The sequence below is a fragment of the Centrocercus urophasianus genome, unplaced genomic scaffold, assembly GCF_019232065.1.
Source record: "Centrocercus urophasianus isolate 14NV4802_14NV808 unplaced genomic scaffold, USGS_Curo_1.0 seq_16, whole genome shotgun sequence".
Taxonomy (NCBI): Eukaryota; Metazoa; Chordata; class Aves; order Galliformes; family Phasianidae; genus Centrocercus; species Centrocercus urophasianus.
In genome coordinates, this window is record NW_024884711.1 from 39767205 (window position 1) to 39783596 (window position 16392).

Sequence of the window (16392 nt, forward strand, 5' to 3'; positions counted from 1 at the left end):
AGCAGTAGAAATGGATGGCAGGGAGGAGTAACAAATAGTACATCAAAACAGACTGCCCTTGAATGTTAAAGTCTCCATAAGCTGGTCTTAGGCTGGTAGCTCTTCACATTACAGTGAACACTGTTCACCAAACTTATCCAAGATCTTTATGAAAATGCAATAGATTGTTAAATTTTTCTGTTGACCTGTTCTATCCCCAGATTTTATGTTCCATGAAGCATCTTCACAGTTCTAGAGTGATCTCATAATTGTTGCAAAAAAAGATTTTAAAAAGAATTATGTCTTCTATCTAAATTGCAATACAGATTCATCCAAAGTTTATGTGCCTCAGCAGAATAATTTTAGAAGGAAATGATAACTGGAACTTACTTTTGGCATGAAGTGTAGCAAAATGTAAGGCGTACAAGTGCAGAATTATGCAGCTATGTGCTACCATCCAAAAATTTCCAAGACTTCAGGTATTAACAATGTAATCTGAAGGTATTTTTTAAACCTTGTGAATCACTGCAGAATTTGTGTAACTGTCAGTGTTTGGTGTTTGCATCTCAGTGAGCACAATTCTTTCTGTTTCTCTATCAATAAGAACAGTAGGTGTAATATTCAGCTGCAGTGCAAGATGTCCCCCAGTGTGGGAACAAGGGAGATCAGGTGGGATGAAATGGTAATTCTTGCCACATTTGCAGAGGTTAAAAGCACGTGCTCCAGTTAATCCTATGTGTAAAATAATATTGTGAACATTTAGTTACGATGAAAGAGATGGAACTAACTCATTCTAGACTGATTAGCTACCATCAGTAAGTGGTCATTCTGAACTGGTAACAAAACTTCTACTTGGAGGTCACAGACTTTGTAACTGAGACAGTCTTCTATGAAGCTGGAAGAAAATAACAAAAATCCAGTTCATTACACATTTGCTGAGTTTATTTTGCCTGTAGTAGTGGCTTACCAGCATATGTAAGAGACATTGTAAAATGTGATTAAGTGTTGCCTCATGCTTAATGGTTATCTGCACATTCTACAGAGTGTAAAGAAGGCGTAATGAAATTGCAAGCATGCCATGGTACCAACAAATAATCTGAATAAATGACCTGGATTGTAGCAAAAATTGCTGACTCAATTCCAGGGTTATGATCCATTTACAAAGACTTACAGGGAAGAGTGAGAGTAATGGTGTATGTGTACTGGTGTGGGCTCATCTACCTATTGCATCCATTCATGGATAATCTAATTGGGCAATGTTGTAAATTTGCAGAATGCTTTTACTAATTATAGTGGAGAAATTAAAAAAGATCATGAGGGACAATTTACTTTGGCACAAAAAATCCTAAAACCATACTTTCTATCTAGAATTTTTTTTTGGTATAATTTTTTCTTATTCTCCTTCCTTCTCAAAAGCTTTAGAATTGATGGAAATCATAGAATCTACTCTTCATCATACTATAACAGTTCTTGTTGCACTGAAGACTGGGAACCATCAAAGACATGGTTGCAATCCTGTGGTTCTTAGGCACCCAACCACACGTTTAGGCAAAGGACTGGACTGTATCAGTCCTCTCCATGACTTATTGTCATGTGAACAGAGTGACCTTCACCTTCTGTGACCCCACTTTTTTCTCTCTTTCTTTTGCTTACATTTCAGTTTTTCCATATGTGTGATTTCTTTATGTTCAGAGAGAGAAGCCAGACTGACCAGGCAAAAAAGCATCAACCTTTCTTTATCCTGCCCAAGTTCCTTTCCTGCACCTCTCCTAGAGGTGAACTGTGGCTGTTCCGAGGATGAAAACTGACACACGCCTGTTGGATCCAGCCTGACATACCCAAAGGCACAGATCTTCAGAGAGGATGAACTTAGTTTCCATTGACTTCATTGGCTGTATTGGTATTAGTATACAGTTGTGCACTTATTCAAATTGATAACCTGGACTAAAATGTGGGGCTTTTGGTCACTCCCAGAACAACTCTAGATTCATTACACTGTTAGTGGGATAGAGAAGGAGGCACCTGGAAAGGCTTTGAAGAGTGAACAAGCGATCTATTTTTTTGTGGTCTAGAGAAAATGGCCATGAATGGTCCTCATAACCCATGGAACAGGTCTAAAACATGAGATGACTCCTAGTTTTTGGTATGCATCCAAACTTGGTGTATTCTGGGACCAAAGCTGTCATCTGAAGAAACTTGCACCTTTTCTTGTGATGCATGGAATTCTCTTCCCAATCATTGGCTCTCCCTTAGAAAGGTTATTTCCCTTCTACAATTGGTCCAAGAGCAAATAGAGCAGGCACATATGAATCACACGAATAAATGTATGACTTTTCTCTAACTTCAGAAAATGCAGGTAGATCTACATTGTCCCATTTTGTATCACAAGCTGTGTCTTCTTTAGAATGGATTGCACAGTCTGCAAACTCGTTTGTGCAGGGACAGTATTCATACTGAGCTTTGGACAATGTTGATTATAAAGTCAGCACTCAATATGTTAATAATAGAATGACATAATGCAAATCTAGAGGTTTGCAAAATGCAAAAATGCATTTTGTTCTCCTTTTTGGGAGCTTTGAAAACACCCTCTACACTACTTTTGTTTTCAGACTTAATCCATAATTATGGAGAACTGAGGTACCAATGCCAGAGTAACAAGATTAATACCTTTTTGACAGAATTTAATAATATGGTTTTATAATATTTAATTTTGTTCATAAAATATCTCTCAGTAGGAGGCATTTTTTTTTAACTTACCTAAACATTATTGCTTTAAAACAATTTAATTCATATTTCCTGGCACAAAGAATTTATTATGCAGGCTTATTGGGAGCAGGTTTTTATAGGATCGCGCAGGGATTAGCTTCAACTTAATTTGGATATTCGACCAATTTTGACAAGTATAGTCTATTGAATGTGGGCTAATAATGCAGTCTTTAATTCATTTATCCTCTTTTAAAGGTTCCAAGGCCTTTAAAATGATGTCTGGATAGCAACACTCCAGCTGGTCCTGTTCTTAATCTCTAGAGAAAGCATCCAGCAATCAGTGCAGCTGATAGCATCTTTACCCAAGTGAAAGGAGAATGAGGGCAGAACGCGGACTGTTACGTTATATATTAGTGGAGAATGTCACTCTCAACATCAAAATATAAAACTGCAATACCAAACCTTCCATGCAGTGCATGGGGAAACAGAGTCCTTCTCTGCTTGGCATCAACACTAGAAGACTTTTGCTGAGAAATCAATTCCCAACTAGCAAATCCCTGCTCACGGGATGCACACATTTGATGAATTTGAAGATTTCAAAGTGTGAAATTTCAAGAAAAGTGGAGACATTAATAATTTTCCATTGCTAAGCAAAGGAAAACCCATCACTCAACTACGGTACAGATCCTGTATAGATCCTGAGTCATGCTTTTCTTTCCTTTTTCAGTTTATGAGTGAAAATAGTCATAAAGTTTGTTTAAAAACTAGTCCATATGAGTGCTGTGAAAAGTTTCCCTTACAACTAGTGCAGAATAAGCCACAGTGTGACCAGAGATACAGATCAAATGAACATAGGAAGTTTCTGGCCCATTCTCTGACTGTCTCCATAATTTTGTTACTTTCTTCTAAGTTGCATCAGTGTAGATAAGGGAAATAGTTGTAGTTGTCCAGAGAACTGATACCTGTAAGACTGAGTAGGAGCTTTATGCCCACACTAAGGGGAAAAACAAAAACAAAGATTACACAGTTTCATAAATCTTGCATGGGAAAAGTAGATCAGAATGGTTATTCATCTTTCTCGGTAGAAAAGGAATGAATGGACATGCAGCAATCAGTAATTGGAGGATTCAAAAGAAATAAAGCATTCAGCAAATTGTTACATTGTGGAACACGATGCTGCAGGATTTTCTGGATGTCAAATACATAAATTAACTAAAAAAAAAAAAAAAGGCAATTAATCAAGTCTATCAAATACAAAGAAACAGAGACAGCCTCTGGCTCAGGAAGGCTCTAACCTGCAGAGGAGCAGAGCGGGGAAGGTACAGCTCAGGAAAAAGCACTGATCTCATTCATCTTCTGCAGGCATCCTCAGCTAGCTACCAGCACAGCTTTGGGCAAAACTGACATTTTGCTTCACCCAGAGGAGTCATTTTAATTTTATTTTCCAGTGCAATTTGATCTTCACCCTCCTAAGAATACTGCAGCTTTTTTCCTAGCAGAAATGATACTGACTGCTATTTGGCACTGCTGGGGGTATTTTAGCTGTGTGGGCAGGGATTGCTTCTTTGCCCACCAATGAAAAACAGCCTTCCTTGAGTGTATTGCTATACATGCATTGATCCTTCATAGGTTTTTAGCACATCATGATTACTCTTACTGACACTAACAGTTTTTGATGAGCACCTGCTGTCCCATGCTAATATATTGTTGAAAATGGAGCCATCGAATTAAGCTTTTTGCACAACTGAACAAAAAGAGACAATGCAGCTGGATATGTAATGCAGGAAAAGAAAAGTAGGAGCATGTTGGTTTATCTTTCCTTATGCTTGTGATTTCTTTCTGAGGGATTTAAATCTTAATATCAGCAGCACGGTAATGTTTTCATTAAAATCGTACCCAGGTGTTTCCCAAGTCCGGCATATATTTTTAATTACAGTCACTTCTATTTAAGCCTTCCATTGTATTTTAACACCTCTGTTTCTCAGCTTACTAGTGAGTAGTGTGAAGGTCAGTGCTTAATGCAGGCCTGCAGTAAATTACACTTCTTCAAATGCACTTTTGGTACAACTCCGTCAAAAGTCTTCTAGCAAAAGTGCCATTCCCACTAATGACATATTTCGTATGCTGGTTGGTCTCCATCTCACAAGCTCCCATTCGCTGCTAGCGTTCAGAAAATGGTTCAATTAGTAGAGACTTTGAGAGATGTTGCTGCAGGAGATTTGTGCTGAGAGATGCCAGCAGATAAATGCGAGTCATTTTTCAGCTCAGTTCTGATTGCACAGACTGATTCTACTTAATCATTTTTTTCTTTTCCTCTGTGAGGGAGACAGCAGGTGAATAGTAAAATGCAAGAGACTGGAGTAAAAAATGGGTGTTATTTAAGAGAATCAAAGTAGCAAATGGATTGGCAAGTACACAGGCAGATTACCTATGATTCATGGGCCTGTATTATTTTTAAAATGCCATTATCCAGGTGATGACTTTATGGAGATGCTAGTAAATCCCAGAAGTTTCTCGAATTTTTGAACTTTCACTACATTTCCCTGAAGTCATGCAGCTTTGTAGAGGTTTGAATGCTATGCTACTGTTCTCTGATCACCGGGTTGGAGCAGAGACTTCCAGAATTTCTACCCAGCCTGAATGACTCCATAATTTGTGTGTTCTGTTTAAAAAATATACATTGTATCTATTGGGAGTAGGAAAGTCTGTAATAGAAAAAAGACTTTGGACACAGTTTACACGATAAACTTTGGGTGTAAACAGTAGAACTGAAATATTTCCAGATACACCAGAATCTGGCAAATGTTGACCAAGGATGCATGTAAATGAGAGGATAAAAGTATTCAATTCACGATCAACTAGGTGTACAGGGGATTAAGCTGGAGAAGCTTCTTACATACTTTTTGCCAAATCAACTTGCAGTCAACAGTATCTTCCAAATAGACCTGCCCAATATTTTGAATAAGGTCACTCGCTGGTAAAAACCAGCATGTTACAGGTGAGTAAAAGCAAGTAGGCTTCTGCACTGGCGAGTGTTTTGCACGATTTCCTGAAGGCAGAGGCAGATTTGCAGCCAGAGATGATGGTCATTGTTAGGAAGAAATCACAAGATTTTGATGATACGGTTTATAGAACAAGAATTAGACAGCGTGTAGCCATAACTCAACCAGACCACTTCTTGAGTTGCAAGATTTGGTCTCTACTTTACTTTTTTCTTTTGTTCGTTGTGGAAGAGTGAGCACTGACAAATGAATGTAGTTCATCTTTGAACATGTTCAGCAATGATACAACAAGCTCTGCAATTTAGCAGTCTGGGATTTTACTGAGTGCTGTATCTTGAATTCTTTATGGGGTCCAAGCCTTACCAGAGGGTTTCCCTCTTTTTTTGAATTCATATTTTCAGGCAGATTTTTAGTAGTCTGATTCCTTCCAGTGAAGATCTCTACATTTCAAACATCTTAGACCTACAAAAGAACAAAATGAAGAAACAAACCCTTAAAAATCCATAGCATTAGTTTTTATAAGAAAACAGAGAAAATATTGATACATACATATATAGATTTTCTGCAGCTGGGAAGAATTCTTGAAAGGAATCAAGATACATTTTTCCATTAACTTCAACAAGAAAAAAAAAATTCACCCTGAGATGATGAAGAATCACTTGGAAAAAAAACTTCCTCAGAGGAAATTAAAGAGTAATCAGAGCTGAAACATTTTTCAGAAAAGGAGTGAAATCAACATGATTTCTTGTGTTCCCCCCAAATTGATGTGTCGTTTTTTCTTCCAGCTGTCTAAACAATGCAGTTTAGCGCTCCTATATGAGAACTGCATGTCTTCTGAGTAGAAATTGTGTTTTGTTTTAAAAAGTAAAGATAGTCACATAATGTGGTTAATATGATGTCAGCTAGAGTCTGAATTTGCAGTAATTTAGCTCATCTGTGGTAACTGCCTGTGGGGAGGCTTTTACATGGTTATAAATGTGTGATAATTTGAGGTTGCCTATCCCTCTTCTGAATTCCCCCTCTTGGAAGTAAATGATCTTACATTTACTGATGGGTACAAAGGTGCACAGTTATTACTAAGTAGCCTAGTACTTGTGGCAACTTGTTTGCACATCCTTGTGATCACTTAATTGCAGTAGGAAAAATAGAAGTGGTTAGGGCCTTAATAAAGCACTTTGAAATTATATATGGAAAGATATTATTTATTGAAATTTAATCTTTTATAAGTTTTCTATTTATGTAAATATCCAGAACTTTTTATTGACCTTCTTGATTCGCTGATATTATTCAAAGATTATTCAAAATCTCAGTAATTTTGGTCTAAAGATACAAGTGTTATTCCGGAGTATTTTGTTTCTTTGCTGCTGATGAGAAATAGCTGACAGAAGTAAGAGGTTTTTTTTGTTTGCTTGTTTTCAGGTGTAAGAAATTTCAGATGATTAACTGAGAACACGAAGACTAATATTCCATTTATCTTCCTCCTTTTGAGGTTGTTTACTCCTACGTAGAATAGATGGATGTCTTCTAAGTCATAACAAAATATATCATGCTCCATTTGGGTGTTACAAATGTTTTCATTGGTGGAAAATCAGACTTAGTTGTCCTGCTGAACAGTCTCCAAATTTTTTTTTTTAGGATTTCAGGTAGGAAAGTGCACTGCAACCATGATCCCTAGTGGAAGCTAGAGAAAGCCATGCTCAAAGCAAGCAATAGAAAGGGCTTTTTCATGTAGCAGGCAATAGGCATGGGATATCCTCGCCACACATAATAGGACAAAAAAGTTTTATGCAGATTCAAGGGAAGATCTGAAAATTACAGCACCAACTGGCAAGCCTGAGATTGTAATGCCTGTATCTCTCTTCTCCATTTAAGTGAATCTAACTGTAATAATTTAGAAAAGTAATAAAAAGTAGAATAGGAAAGCTTGAGAATTAGTGTCAAAAGAGAATTTCTGGATTTGTTTGTTACTTGCAAAACCCATGAATCTTCACGCATTTCCACAAATGTTGTCCAAGTGTTATCCCATTCATTTTCACAGTGGTTACTCAAAAACTCCGACTCTCCCTCCAGTCACAAAAACTGTTAAATAACTTGTCCGGAAATCGCCCTTAATTAAAAGTGGCCACATAGTTAGCCTTTCATACAAACATTAAATTATAAGTGTCCACAGGGTTGCATACAAATCAAAATCCATGATTGTCAGCCAAACCACACACTGCAGATGTGGCTTTGTAGGGAGAACCCAAGAACTTTCATTCCAAACCCACACATTCCTACCAGTATCTTGTTTAGCACATGCAGTAATAAAGCTGGCAGCTTGTATGGAACCAGCAACTCTACATCCATGTAGTGAGAGGTATTTTATGTTCAGTTCGTCCATTGGCCTTAGGGATCAGCCAAATGTGCAACAAGTGGCCAGTTGGGGAATTTAATATTTACAGCAATTCATGGGGCTGCTCTACCTTCTTTAGCATATTCACCAATTTTCTGTTCTACTTTGATCAAATTATAGGAAAGCGGAGAGAAAGTTAAAGATATGATATTTCCTACTGACATTATATGTTTTTTTTTTTTTAAATGCTTTTAGTTTTTTTACAAAAATTGAAAAAGAGTGAGATTGAAAATCAAGTAAAATTACATCTGGCCCAACTGTGCTGTGATCATTTCATCAGAGTATTCACAAGCACATGGAAGCATCTCTTAAGTTAGTGGTGGTGAGAAGCACTCTACTTTCTGCACATCCACCAAGCTTATAGGATTATTTAAGGTTTCTGAACCTGCTTTGAAGTTTTTGGTCTCATATGAATCCTGAACACACACTGGCATCAGATGGATTCCTTATCAGTGTTTCCAATACAATAGAAGAGGCCTGATTCTTTATTCCTTTCCAAATTGCTGTTAAAATGATGTGAAGCTCATTCGCAATGCCTTGTTCCCAATAATGATGCATGTAAATAAAATATCCCCCTTGCTCTACTTACACAGTCTTAAAGATGAGCAGGGATGTCTCCTGCACATCAGAGCTCATAGACAGCAGGAACAAAAACAGCATGTTTTGTGGGGAAATAAACATTTCATAATTGCTAATGTTTTCTTTTGGATAAGTAAAAAGCCTGAACATATTAAAAAAGAAAAAGAAAAGAAAGATTTAATTTCTAGTTTAAATACAGCTGCAGTAATTCTTACACACCACACAGCTGTTCAGAAGCCTGGCAGCTGTCCATATCTTATGTGTCCTATCATGCATTTTCCAGTATTGTCTTCTTGACACATTAAGACTGTCTTTAACTGTTGGGAAAGGATTGTATTCCTTGTCAGATAGATTCTGCTGCATAGGTCAGTGCATCTGTCTTAACACTGCTGGCTTTTGCACCTGTCAGCCTCTTTGCTTATTTCCCCATGACTGTACTCTTTTCACAAAGGAGAATCTTTTTTTTTTTTGCCATTTCTTTCTCTGACATAATCCTGCGTACTCATAGCAGACACCAAATTGCACACTTGTTTGTTAGACACAAACCAAAATCATAGTTAACACGTTTATATTGTGCAAATAACTGGGATGACAAACGCTTCAACCAAAACACCAACAGATGTGTCAGTTCTACTGCCAGTGCAGAGTGGGAAGAGAGGCTGGTAAGTTTCCTGCCAATATGTGATGTCATTCTGAATTCATTTCTTAGAGAACATAATTTCAGCCTTTACAGAGGCAATGAGAATGAAGAACATCTTACCCACTATCATGAATATTTTTTAAAGTAAACTCCCTAGCTTTTCCCTGGCAACATTTATTCCAAGGAAAAGTAGGTATGGTCACAATGCTCCTACATAGACTGCAGAGAATTTACACTACAATTTTCAGCCACAGATATCTTGCAGTTCTAAGAAGGGTTTCTTTCATCCTGGAAGCTGCACACATAATAGTAATGAGAATTTCAGAGGATACTTGTGCAATGGAGATAACATTTTCCTTTTACAAATGGGAAAACTAAGGGCTGGAGGCACAAAGTTCTTCACAGCATACAGCACACTCAAACCTAGTGGTAGACCCTGAATACCTTTGAAGGATCACCTTAAAGAAAGAGAAAAATAGAGGTAAGATGCAATAAAGCCCTTGGTAACCCATGTGTAACCTTGGCCAGGAATTGGTCATCCTAATTTGATGCCTTGCTGTCCACACAGTTACATGGCTCTGAGGTTGGTGCTAGCTCACGTCCAACCAGCACAGAGCACAAGGAGAGGAGTGCAGTGCCTGCACTTGTCTTTGTAGGTGCTGCTTATCTCCTCTGTTATTATGAAATATAAAAATGACCTTAAAAGAATATTAAGGTTAGGCAATAGACAAGCAAAGCTTTGACCCCTACATGCATGGCACTAAACCTATTTTTCCATTGTGCTCTTAATTCGTTGTGTGTGTAAAGCCAGAGATTAACTGCTGTATCACTTGTTAGCCCTACCTTACCTCCTCCCATATTTGTGTATTTGAATTAATTTCATTGTCCTCATGTTCTAGCATATCAAAGCAAGATGTTTTTACATGATAAGTTCTCTTCTCTCTATGCAACTTAGGTAAATAGCTTTCCCAGAAACATTTCACTCATTATTGTTACATACGTCACCCATAGTTTGTGGTTGAAGTTGAGCTTTACTCGGTAACTACTGTACAAAGGACATTCCTTGACTCTATTTGCCCTTAATCTGGGAACCAGTAAGAACAACCACAAGTTGCTATTCCTGTGTACCTAAAGATATGGGAAAAAGTATTAGTTTCAGAGACAATGTGTTATTTTATAACGTATATATCCTCTTTGACTATTCCTTCATGAGCACAGGTAAGTCCATTTTTAACCTTTATTTTGAGTTCTCTTCTTTTTGGCACATAAGCACTGAAGTCTGTTTACAGACTCATTCATTTGCTTGACTATTTTGTTGTAATAAAGGAAAAGAGCTCAGCAGGTGAGCAGCTCCAGAGCTCAGCAGGTAAGTAGATCATTGCAACTACCAGCTCTTCATCCTGTCTCAGATGCATGTATTATATACTGAACAACAAAAAATATCTTTTGGACAGATTCCTTACTTTGACTTTCAAGTACTTACAAGATGGCAAATGGAAAGAAATTATAACCAGAAGAAAGCTGCACACCTTTCCCAGCCAAAAACTATTTTCAGACTGTCTAAACTTGAGGCTTCTCCACCCTGCTTTCCTCAGATGTCCCCAGCTGAGAGGTTTTATAGGGAAGAAATTATGAAAACTTCTGGAACAGCAATGGAGATAGTATTAAACCACAACTTTTTCACAGTAGCATATTTGCAGTTTCTTTGGAATCATGGGAAGTACATTTTCTTTCTCCTTTCTTCACAACTGGGCAGCATTTTTGGTCAGGCTTTCACACGAGTGAAGGCCACTTATTAGAGATATTCTTCCAGAAGCTCAGTAAATGTCACTGTCCCAAAGCATTCTGAAGCATTCTGTAACAATGCTCTTGCAATATCACCTAAAGCTCATTCCTTCACAGTGTCTCTTGAATTTTTACTGATAAAGACCAGCATATTCTTTGCTCCATTTTCGCATTTTCCTTCATAGATCCTGCGATCGCTGCCTCTCCTCCCTGGTGCTTGCACCCTCCACCTTCTCATAGGCATTCAGCTTGTCTCCCTTTAGCAATACATATTCAGTTCTTTTAATCTTCCATCGTAAATCAATCATTCCACTGTTTAATCAGTTGTTCTCTTTTTTTTCCCTGAAACTCTCTCCCTCTTGTCAGCGTTACATGTGCAGAGCTGAACTCATCTTTCTAATTGCATGGCCAAAGACACAGACAAAGCAGGATGGTCATCTTGTGAGTACATAATTGGGGTCAACTAAACTAATAAGTATTTTAAAACACAAAGAGTCTTGGTTGGTGTGTCATCACTCTGCCTAATGGCTGTCAATCCTGCGTTTGGATGCTACTTTATAAAAAAAGAAGGATTTGAGAAAGAAGCCTAGATGCAGACAAGGATAGCAACTGCTAGTGTTTGGTTTGAGACTTGGACCAGCCCATGAGGCCTACAACCTCACAGGCAGTGTTGGAATACAGATACAAACGTAGGCTCCATGGCTCCCACCATCTATATTTCACTTGAGGGATTCAGTCTTGTAGCTTTCTGGAAAAATTAGGATGTTTCCAGCTGCTTAACTTCCCAACTCCACTAAAATGATCCATACGGACAGAAGTCACACATGAGCATATAAATTGCCTTTTTTTTCTTTTGTACCACAATTCAATCATTAGAGAATAAAATAGAGTGAAAGAAAAGTCAGGAGAGAGCAGAAGGAAGAGTCAAAGAGTAAACATAATACTGGAATATCTGTGTTTCTTATTTTGTATACTGACTTGATAGGGGACAGGGAAGAAAGGAAATGAAGGACATAATTCTACTACTAGAAATCATCATCCTTGAAGAAGAGAGACTACGTTTTCCATTCTTAATCGGGAAGACTGAAAGAGTAAAAGAACATGAGTCTCTTGGAGCTGTACAAGCCTGGTGTCTGAGGACGCATAAGTCCAGTGCTCTCCTTGAGACTCATGCGGACAGTGCCTTGGCACATTGCTTTTCCTAGAAGAGATGCTACTACAAGTAAAGGCATAGTGCAGAAAGAGAATATTATAAACACAGATGAATGTAAATAGGAAACCATGTAGTTATGGGTGAGTATAGTACAGGCAAAGTCTTACAGGGGAGCTACTCCTAGTGGCTTCTGTAAGCAAGGCAATTTTATCCCCTTCAAAGGCAAAATGGGAGCCAGGATACTCTGTTTGTAATTTGGGGGATTTTTGAAATCATACCTTTTTCATTATAAAATGCCTTAAGCCCTCAGACATAGCAATCAAATCCTGCAATATCCGGTGTCAAGTAAAGAAGTACCTTCTGTATTTTAACAAACATCATCAAAGGGCTTAAATCTAAATCATGTTAACTGTGAGAATATGCTGGTAATATTTCTGATGAGCACGTTTCCTTATCAAAACTGTATGATTGTTACTTCCACAGTGGTCTTTGATGCTCTAGCTGAAGAAAGCATCCCTAAGTAGGAAGGTACTTGTATTTTCAGATGGCACTATGTTCTTGGAAACAGGTGGACCCTACCCGCATCTTACTCTCATAATGTTTCTAAGATGAGGGGGCATTTATTGGTGAAGTATTGATGAAGCCTGACAAAGCAGAATCAACTTCCTGGCAGACTTTTTGCAAGCACAACTATGTGATAAACATATTTTTGGAGGTACAATGCTGATCAATATTTTTATGAGTAAGTGCAAAGGGCAGAAACACATAAGAAACCACAATGAATAAGGTTTTAGCCTTATAGCATAAATGAAATGCTGCTTCCATGTAATTGTGGCCTCTATGACTTGCATGTGCAGTGCTGGGATCCAGCCTATAACCATTTGATAGTAACCTACAGTCTTACAGTTTACCTTGGCCATATAAGTCTGTACAAATGTAACCCACTGCAGCTGAATCTTACATAGCATCATGACACTGTGGCCTGTTAAACCATTTCTTCTTCCTAAATTACATTTCAGAGGTGCTGCACTCCAGCTGAGCCATTCTTAGCAAAGCAGTGAGATGTGGACACCATTGGTGACCAAGACAGGAGTACAAACAGGGATATCTAACAGTATAAATCAAAGTATATAAATCCATGGCAGCTATCTGTCTCCTGTAAAAACCTAGGAAGAAAAAGAAACTGTGCTTCCAAGAAGACAAAGCTGAATAAAGAAATGATCTGTGCCAACATCTATCACTTAACAGACAGCATACCAAGGAACACAACACCTACCTGTAACTTACACAGAGCAATCTTGAGTCTGTGAGAGATCCTTGGATGCATATTTCTGACAGCTGCAATGAGATTTACAAAGTGTATTTGGGTTTCAACTCACTAATATGCTCTGAGAATAACATCTACAAAGATGATGTATTTTGTAAAAGATCTGGCAAACTTTCAGGCAATTTTCAAGATCTCTTGTATATGCAAAGAGAACTTTGATTTGATGATTAAGATAGATTTATAGCAGCAGAAACACCTATTTAAATATTATGATAATGTGTAAAAAAAAATTTTATATATTGCGTTGAACTGAAATGACATCCGTTGAATGCTGAAAAGCTCAGAGGTGATTTCTCACTTCATTTGTGGGTATTCAAGAATTTTTTGGGCATAATGTTCATTTCAGGAATGAGAAGCAAATTTATCTGATCTTTTATTGAGCTCTGTAAGTGTCATGCCATTTCTAGAGCAATTTCATTCTGATATTTCTGCGCATCTTTCAAAACCTGCCTGAACTTTTTGTCTACATTTCTGCTCATTGTGTTCTTCCACTGGTGAGGACTGAAGCTCTAAATGAAGACAGGATTTTGGCATTGCACTGTTCAACAGTCCACAATATAGCTACGCTACTGTCATCAACCCGGCAAAAGAAATGAGATCAGACTCTAAGAAGTCATTGGCAAATAAAGCTATTTTTGGACTAATGGGTTCGATTAGTCTCAGACAAGTCTTTAAGTGCCTGATTTTTAGTGCTATTGTTTCTACCCACAATAACTACTGATTTTGGATGGAAAACTACAGTTTAACAGAAAATACTGACTCATCCTCACGGAGGGGAATAAAAAGCATTTGCTTTGACACAGACAGGAATAAGAAAGATCAGAGAGCTACAAAAAAGACAAAAGGAACTTTGTCCTGGTGTTGTATGTGGGTTTGAATTGTTTTAATCTCCTTGCTTGAAAGATATTTCTGTGCTTAGATATGTTGAATGTATGGACATTCATGATTGCTTTCTGTAAACAATGTAAATTTCTGTAAATCTCTGTAAATTTCATGTAAACCATGACAAAAATCTTCCTGGATCTGTCTCCTCTCCAGCATAATTATCCAATCCCTTTGTCAGACAAAGTAAGAAAATTAACTAGGTAGAAAACACATAGATTTTAAAGATCCATGCAATTCCTATCTTAATCAAGAATTCATGGTGAAGTTAATTCCTAGCAAGACTGAGAGCTGATGAAACACAGGTTCAGTCTGATGCCCAGAGGTAAACTTCTACTCAATTGTCTTATGCAGAAGAGCTACCAAATAAAGTTTAGGTATTCCAGTATGTTTTCTCCTGCTGCAAGAAGAATCTTTTTTAGCATTTATTAAAAAATTGTGTCAAAGCTGCTTTGGAATCAAAAGTAGATTTTCAGCTAAATTTGTCTTGCAAACTTTTCTCTTTTTTTTTTCTCTTCTTTTTTTTTTTTTTTTTTTTTTTTGCAGAAAGCATGAAGAATAGAAGTATTCTGCTCAAGCATTGTGGTCTACACAATGTAGGCACATATTTCTGAGCTAATCAGCTACATGTCTTTTACACTCAGAAGGTTGAAACTGGTTCTTGAGGGTGTGGTCCATGTCAGCTTTAAATAGGCACTGTAAATAGAGTTGATCGCTCTGAAAACACATGATTGCATAGAGATTGCATGAGGGACCAACTATGGGGTATATTGTGCATCTCTGACAGTGGAGGGAAACTGCATGACTCTTACTTATTGCCAAACAATTTTCCACTAAGGTGGTGAGTTTGACCAGTTTTGACTTCCATTAGAAAATTGTTATTTATGGAGAAAAGTATAGAAAAAGAAGTAATGGAAAAGAATAGATTAAATACTTTGAATAATTCAATTTCCATAATAAATGAAGCACTTCTCTTTTTTTAATCTTTAAGAAATATAAATTTAAAATAAAACAGAAGTAAATATTCCTAGCATTTCCCACTGTAGAACCAAAGAGTCATGGAATCATTTGAGTTGGGAAGAACTTTAAAGGTCCAACTCCTCTTCAGTGAACAGGGACACCTACAGCTCCATCAGATGCTCAGAGCCCTGTCCAGCCTGACCTTGAATGTCTCCAAGGATGGGGCATCCTCCATAACTATGGGCAACCTGTGCCAGTGTTTTACCACTCTTACAGTAATAAAACTTCTTCCTTACATTTAGTCTGAATCTCTCCTCTTTCATTTTGAAACCATTTCCCCCTGTCCTGCCACCTTGCCAAAGAGTCTGTCCCCTTCTTTCTTACAGCCCCTTTAGATGCTGACAAGCAGCTCTCAGATCCCCCCATAGCCTTCTCTCCTCCAGGCTGCACAGCCCCAGCTCTCTCAGCCTGTCCTTGTAGGAGAGGTGTTCCATCATTGGATCATTCTGTTGCCCTCCTCTGGACACACTCCAGCAGGTCTATGTCTCTCCTGTGCTGAAGACTCCACATCTGGAGGCAGTGCTCCAGGTGAGGTCTCACAGCTCAGAGCAGAGGATCCCCTCCCTCTCCCTGCTGACCACGCTGCTTTGGATGCAGCCCAGGATACAGTTGGCTTTCTGGGCTGTAAGAGCACACTGCTGGCTCATGTCCAGCTGCTGTCCAGCAGCTCCTTAGGTAATTTTTATCAGGGCTGTGCTCAATGTTGTTGTCTCCATGTATCTCAGTTTTCAGTATTCCTTTAAAAGCAGAATAAAAAATGTCCTATTTTTAATTCCTGCTTTTTTGAAACACTCAGCCTACTAACACTGCCAGGAAAGTAAAGTTAATAGGCCAATTTGTTTCCTTTTCAAGCAGGCATTTCTGTGTTTTATCTCGTTGCTTTTCAAGCTATGGAGGAAGCACCTGTAAACATGTGTTGCAGAACTA